The sequence below is a fragment of the Octodon degus genome, unplaced genomic scaffold, assembly GCF_000260255.1.
Source record: "Octodon degus isolate 3935 unplaced genomic scaffold, OctDeg1.0 scaffold00043, whole genome shotgun sequence".
Classification (NCBI taxonomy): Eukaryota; Metazoa; Chordata; class Mammalia; order Rodentia; family Octodontidae; genus Octodon; species Octodon degus.
Window position 1 is genome coordinate 12,335,206 of NW_004524619.1, and position 7,383 is coordinate 12,342,588.

The window sequence follows — 7,383 nt, forward strand, 5'->3', positions numbered from 1 at the left end:
TTCATAGCTAAAGTAGTACAGTTAGCAAAAACAATAGCATCAAGCACAACTTAGAAACTTACAGTGGTGATAGCTGTTGGTTTTGTACATTAAGCCATAGGAACAGGGTCTATAGTTATATAACAGAACTGATCATAGATTAATATTTTGTATGCAAAGTATTTCACCTTGGTAGAGTGGATTTACCCTGTTTATATTCCACGTGTTTTTGTCTCTAAGCACAACACTAGTTCACCTAACTTACCACCCAGTGGCTCATAGTTCAGATTTTTCCATCTCACTAGTCTTGCCTGTACACCACGTGCCACCTAGTCTGGGCCCTACTGTGTGGCTGTTGCTTCCCCAGTGGCCTGATCCAGCAGTGTAGACAGATGGGTCAAGCACCTAAATTCCCGCTGCAGAGCCAGTTTCCTAGTCCTGGGTTCTTCCCTTGCTGGCTACCGGTTTCATGGTCTAAAATTTTCAAATAAAGTCTATTTTAAAATATTTGAGTAAGTGGAAAATATATCCATTGATTCACAGTTTAGCAATTAAGATCTTTTTTTAATGTTCTTCAGACATGACATAGACCTTAAGTGTACAAGTCATATTACGTGATTTCTGAGACAAGCTATCTAAACACCAAGGTTAGGCATTCCAAGTAGAATAGCTTAGAAAAAACATGATTAAAGGACCTGAATATTAAAAGTATTTTTCTCTAAGGTCCAATTGTAGGTGATAGTTATGTTATTTTCAGTTTTTTCTGACATGGACAATAGCATGTCATGTGTATATAATTTCAACAAGGCATATAAGAGTAATACCAAAAGCAACCTAGCTTTTTAGCAGAACTTGGAATTAAATAACTTAGCTAGACTCACTTATAAAAAGAGACATCTTAGCTGAAGGGAAAGTGAAACATTTATTCTACAAATACTAGAAACCTGTCCTCGTGCTAAGCATTTAGAATACTATTTCACTTCTGCAAGATGAGGATGTCCTTGAATTGACTCATATTGGCTGAATAATTTTGTTTATGAAGTCCATTTTTGATTTAGAGCAAAATTGTTCAACAGACATTTTAGAATTTCAATCAAGCGTCTCTTCTTCCTAAGCTAAAGCACAATTAGATACTCACCACCTAACATGTCACTTATATATTTTTTTGTGTACATACATTTTTATTTAATCTACTTCTTCTGAGAAGCCAATACACATGTGCTGCGTATGGATGAGACTCAAACTAATTTTGTGCTTCACTGTAAAATAATTGACTTGTGGTTCATAGGATGTTAATAAACCCATGCGAGCTTTTATCAGTAAGTAAATAATGAAGGTTTAAAATAAAAAAGCTAAATAAATGAAATATATTTTTAATCAAAAACCAATCCAAAGTCTTCAGTTTCAAGCACTCTGTACTATGACTTGGCTTCAGCACTCATCTTCAAGAGCAGTTTGCCTTGCCTTCCTGCCAACCCAGCTCCCCCTGCACAGCTGACCGAACTCTGCTTCTGTGCTGCCCAGCTGGCCTCACTCTTGCCTACCTAGCCTGCTGCAGAGCCCTCCTAAGGTGAGCTACCTGGTCTTCCTCATCCTTCCATTGTGCCCTATCCCTTCATCCCAATCCCAGGCTCAATCCCTTGTCCTCTCTGCGGTCACAGTGGTTTTCCTCAAGCCATTGTCTCTTTCCTGTGAGAGACTCCATTTTCATCTTGCACGATGCTCCCCCACTCCCTCTAGGTTTCTGCCACCCCCTCTAGGTTTCTTTTCCAAATATGAGTATGTACCCAGCTCTCCCCTACCGCAGGCTCTTAGTGAATATAAGCAGTGTTCCGTCTTCCTGGCCACTTTTTAAAAATGCCCTTTAGCTGGCTAACTCCTACTCAGCCTACAGGTAATAACCAATGACTGCACTGTTATCAGAAAGCCTTATTTGATATCCAGACCAATATATGACCTTCCCATGACAAACGTTCTGGTAATACACACCTTTGCTCCATCACATTCCACTGTCACAGTGTTACATTGGCTGGTGTGATTGCTACGTTCAAGTCTGTTCTAATCCCCTGTGCTCTAATGTACACGGGGTTGCAAACCCAGTTAGGTCAGGGGCCCTGTTTGCTTTCTCTCACCATGCAATTGCAATTGCTTACTCTGGCTTTGCACATCTAAGGTTTTCAGCAAATATTTATAGTTGAGTAATTGAACAGTAGGGGTAGAAAAGACAAATATTCATGCAGTAGAATTCCAAATAACTTACAGAAGCCTTCCTATCCTCAAGGAGGGAAAGCCTAACACCACCTCGGCAAAAGGACCCATGTTGGTTAAGCACCCTGGCTATTCCCCCTCTGTCACCACTATCATCTAGGGGCTGGAACTTGACTATAGGAAGAACTTGTTATGCCCCTTGTAAAGTCAAAGGCAAGGGCAAAACAGGGTGAGAAAGAGATGGAAGTGTAATGGTAGTAGAGATCACAGAAAAGAACTAGGATTTCCGGGTAAGACATCCACCAGGCACTTTAAATGCTACCTTTTAGTTTCAAACATATTATCTCTAGCCTTCAAAAGCCCCCAGAGCTACAAATGTGGAACTGCAAGTGTGTAGGTCTATTCAACATTTCTGCTTGAATGTTCAGTAGGTATTTCAAATTTAACATGCTTTATGCTGAACTATTTTGATTGTTTCTCTAAAGTTTTTTTTTTTTTTATATTTAGCATAGGGTCTATGGGTACAGGGTCTACAAGGTCTCACTACATAGATCAGACTTGTAGTAATCCTCCTGCTTTCAGACACCCAAGTGCTGGGATTACAGGCACAGGTCACCGTGCCCAGTCTCCATCACCATCTCAGAGCCCCCCAGGGGTGGAGCTCTCTAATGTTTTTATTTTTATCTGACTTAATAAACAGTATCACCGTGCATCCAGTTCTTCAGGACATAAACCAGGAAACATCTCTTTTTTGTATATCATACATCCAGAATCAAACCTTTCCCCTGGCCAAAATCATCTAGTGCCTTCTCTTGTACTTAGTCTTTACATGGTTTTAAGACTTATCATAATGTTGGGAGCTAGTTAGATAAAAATTAATGTACAGTCAGAGAGGGTCTTGTCCCTCAAATAAGTCAGCACAAAAAAATAGAGACACAAAATTGTCGCTGGAAGCAAACTGGAAGAGAACCAGTGCTCAGGATGGAGGATAAATAGCCAGGCCTGTGTTCCTCCTTGGATACTAGCAGCAGCTTGAGATGGTACTGAAGTTAGCAGCATCCGGGCCACTGGGCCCACATGGGTCTTAGGCACACAAGTGGGTAACCAGGGCATCCAGCCTCATACTCCCTTCCCTTCCCAAGAGCTTTCTTCTTTCTGTGTATCTTTGCTATGTGACTCATTTTCCTGTTTGATCCATATTAACTAATGGCTATACTTGTAATCCTATAGGTTGATTATAGTTTAACCGTGTTGTACTGGTGTTGTGATTTTTTCTATATAAATTACCCTGACAAAGGACCTCAGTGTCAGCTCCCTTTCTGGACACCTCCTATCTCTCAGAAGCATTCTCTTAATGAACCTTTGCTACCCTTAGCTTACTTTGTCCCTAACAATTCATTCTTCAATATTTGGGAGTCACAAACTCAGCGTATGTGACCTTTAGCAGCTTGGGAGTTATATTTTTAAATATCAATAATGTCATCATTTAAGACCTTTGTCACCCCCTGGACCTCATTTCTTCCACTGTTCCTTTCCCCCCTGTAGGCAGGGAGCACCAGCCTCCTCAGTCTTTCTGGAAAATGCCAATGCCCATTGAAGAATGCTTGCATTGGCTTTCCTGTGCCTCTGAGTCTCTCTTCCCAGGTATTCCCCACCCATTCCTTGCTTCCTTGTGTACTACAGATATGGGAAAAATACATGCCCTGAGCTGTTAGATGCTCAATATGTGGAGTTTGTGGTCTCACAACACCAAGGAAGGAAGTCATACAAGAGTGGAAGAAGTTAGGACAGCTTTATTGAAAATAAAAAAGCTAGCACCCAGACTTTGGGGTAGGATTCCCAGAGGGTTGGCACCAAGTCCTTTGTCAGGGTGATCTGTACAGCCAAATTGCATGGTGGGTCAAACTGTGGCACAAAAGCTTAGGGGATCACAAGGATAGTCACTCAACTAATACTGATTCAGTAAAGAGTGAGCAAAAGTGCCTAGAAAGACCAAAGGAAGTCATGGAAGAGGCGAGGAGCGCGGACCCAGACGCTCTATCCCCTACCTCTGCGCGGGTGCCTGCCTGGGCCGCCTGGGCCCCCTGGGCCATGCGGGCCGGGTACAGTGCAGTCTCAAGCTGCTGTTGTCTCCTGGCTCTCCAGATGTGCCTCCAGCACAATTCTGATGTCCACATTTTGATGCTGAGGTCCTTGAGGACCATCCCTCTCTGACTGTATATTAATGTCTAAATTAGTTGTCCATAATATTACCAAAATGTATCATTACTGAAGGGTTACCACTCATCATTATAGAAGATGGGCTGGGCATGGTGGTGTATGTCTGCCATCCCAGCACTTGGGAGGCTGAGGCTGGAGGGCCGTTGTGAGTTCGAGACCAACCTGGGCTACAAAGTGAGCTCAAGGCAGAAAGAAAGAAAGATAAGAGATAGCTCCGATTGTGCTTATAGCTTTTCAATCTCTGTTTTCTTAATGGTCCTTTCCACTACTGACATTGCATTATATGTTTATTCATGTGTGTATTCATTTGTGTCTTCACATTACATTGTAAATTCCTCAAGGGCTGTCTATCCTGTTAGGTATCCAGGCACTTAATAATTACCCGAGAAAGCAATGAATAAACAATGAATATAAGTATCCATGTCCAACTATTTTGAATTATCTGGCAGTTGAATTTTTAATGTTGATTTGAATGTGAATAGGAAGTAAGTTAGGTATTTAATAACTAATGTTAAAGGGGACAGAAATGCAAATCATGATTTTAAAATGATTATCTAAGAATTATTACAAATCCGCACAAAGCAATTGTAAGAAATAAAAGCTTTATGGCTTTTTCATAATTTATTTAGAAAGTTTCACAGAGAAGTTATTTCTTCTATTGTTTCAGACAAGCTATTTCTTTTATTGTTTCCCTTTAGCCTTCCTCAGAAAAGACTGTCGTTGGCCTTGACAGCATTATGGTAATGATACTGTGTGTCAGTGCAAAAATAGTATCATTTATAAGGGAAAAACTACGACATTCAAAGCAATAAAATTGTTAAGTGATTTAGCCAGTGATTACGCACTGAGCAAAGTGGGAGAGAGACACATGCTGTTTTTTTCTTTCAGTTGTTCTACCTTAGCATCAAAAAAATTACAAATTTGTGATTCAAGCAAAACCCAAAAGTGTCAGGCAAATTAACAATTTATGATCCGTCTTAGGTAAGATAGACTTCCATTATTATTTCCAGCATGCTGGAGAGCCCAGAGAACACCCTCGCAGGCCCACATCTGCTTGTAGTCAAGCAGATTGGAGCGTTGCTTCTGTGAGGCTGGCCCTGCCCTCTCATAGCCGACGCATCGCAGAGTCCCATCAATTCTATCTGCTGACTACATCTCAGAGTTATCAACTGAAGCTACCAGCTAGCCATGGCTGTCTTCTTTTTTCTATATGTGATGCTGGGTTTTGAACCCAGGGCCTTAGGCACACAAGGCAAAAGTTGTGCCACTGAGCCACATCCCCAGCCTGGCCTTGCTAGATTACATAATACCTTTTTGAACAATCTCTCATGATTCACCTTTCTTCTCTTCAGATCCATTCTCTAGTCTATAGTATACTGACAGGTAAATCTAACAGGTAAATTCTAATAGGCAAGTCCTGTAATCCCTTTAATCCATAAAAATACACAGTGGCTTCTCTTTACTCTCAGAAGGATCCTGGTTGCTGATATGACGTGTGGGCAATATGGACTCGGACGTTTGCCTAACTCCTGGATCTCAGCTTGACTCACTCTTGCCCTAGTTCTTGCCACGGGAGCTGAATCTTCCTTCCATTTGTTCCTCAAGAGAGCCCAGTACCCACTCAGGGGCATCATCTGGATTTCAGATCGAAGGTCACTTCAATGGGGGAAGCATCTAAGTCCCCCCAGAGTAAAAGAATTCTTCTTGCTAGGAATCCTTATAAACTCCTAACGTGTTTTCATCCAACACCTGTGACAGGTTTGATTAGCTTATTTGTTCAGTGTCTCCCTCCTCCATTACCAGTTTGCCTTTTGAAAGCAGAAACCTAAATACTCTTGCTCACTGTGAATCCCAGCACTTGGCATAAAGTGTAGTATCTAGTAGACATTCAGTAAATACCTATCGCATGTTGGCAGCTGGAGAGGTGAGCTCAGATGAGCGCGGGAGTGGTGTCCCAGGGAAAGTCTTAAGAATCGTCTCCTGCGCAGGAAGGAGGTCTTCTTATCTGCCTCCAGCCTCCTTGCCAATGCGGTCACTGCTAGCGACCCGTGCCTGGGGCGGCCCTGAGTGGAGCTCGTTCGGAGACAGCTCCTAGAGCATGCGTGACGCCACTTCGCATCTGAGTTCCTCTTAAAAGTCACTTAAACCCCGGATGAATTTGCTCCTCAGCCCCTCCCACTTAGCTGACCCTAAAACCCACAGAAGAAGAACAAGAGGTTAATTTAAGGAAAAAGTGGAATGAACTGTGAGGTAAACTGGAATTTGACCCAATTTTACTTAACAGCCCTCCCTCCGGCCGCCAGAAAATGCTAACCTTGTGACATTCTGGTAAAATTACCAAGTGAGGTAATATCGTTGCCATGGTTACCTGCAATCTATAAAAACTCAGTACAAAGTTCTGGGGGTGGGGGTCGGCATTTCCTTGACTCCCTGTTGGAGCATCCGCTGGTGTCAGCTCAATAAACCTCACTTGGATCCGTTCTCGGCCTCCATGACTACTTCTTGCTATTAGCCCTGACAGCCTTAATTCAGATGCGCCTCAAATGTAAGAAGCACAGTAGACTTCAGAGGCTTCACAAAAATAGGTAAGTCTTGTGAATCATTTTGACGTCAGTTATGTAGGGCCGGGGTCCTTGTAGGTAGGGAGAGAGGGTGAGGGCTTCATTGAGCTTTATTAAGATCAATTAGGAAACTTACTGAAACCAGTTTCTGCCCTAAGATGTGGGCTCTGCAGTCAGGGTAATTAAAAAGTGTGTGTGGGGGGGAGAGATAGGGAGCTAGCTCGGCAGTCCAAGCGCCTGATTGGCAAGAGCAAGGTCCCAAGTTCGATCCCTGGTTGTGCATACAGTGCAGGCCTCGGAACTCCGGTGTGCTGTGTGGACATGGAACAGGCGTGGTGGCACACGCCTGTAATCCCAGCACTAGGGAGGCTGAGACAGGAGGAGCACTAGGAGTCAAAATAAAAATAAGTTTAGA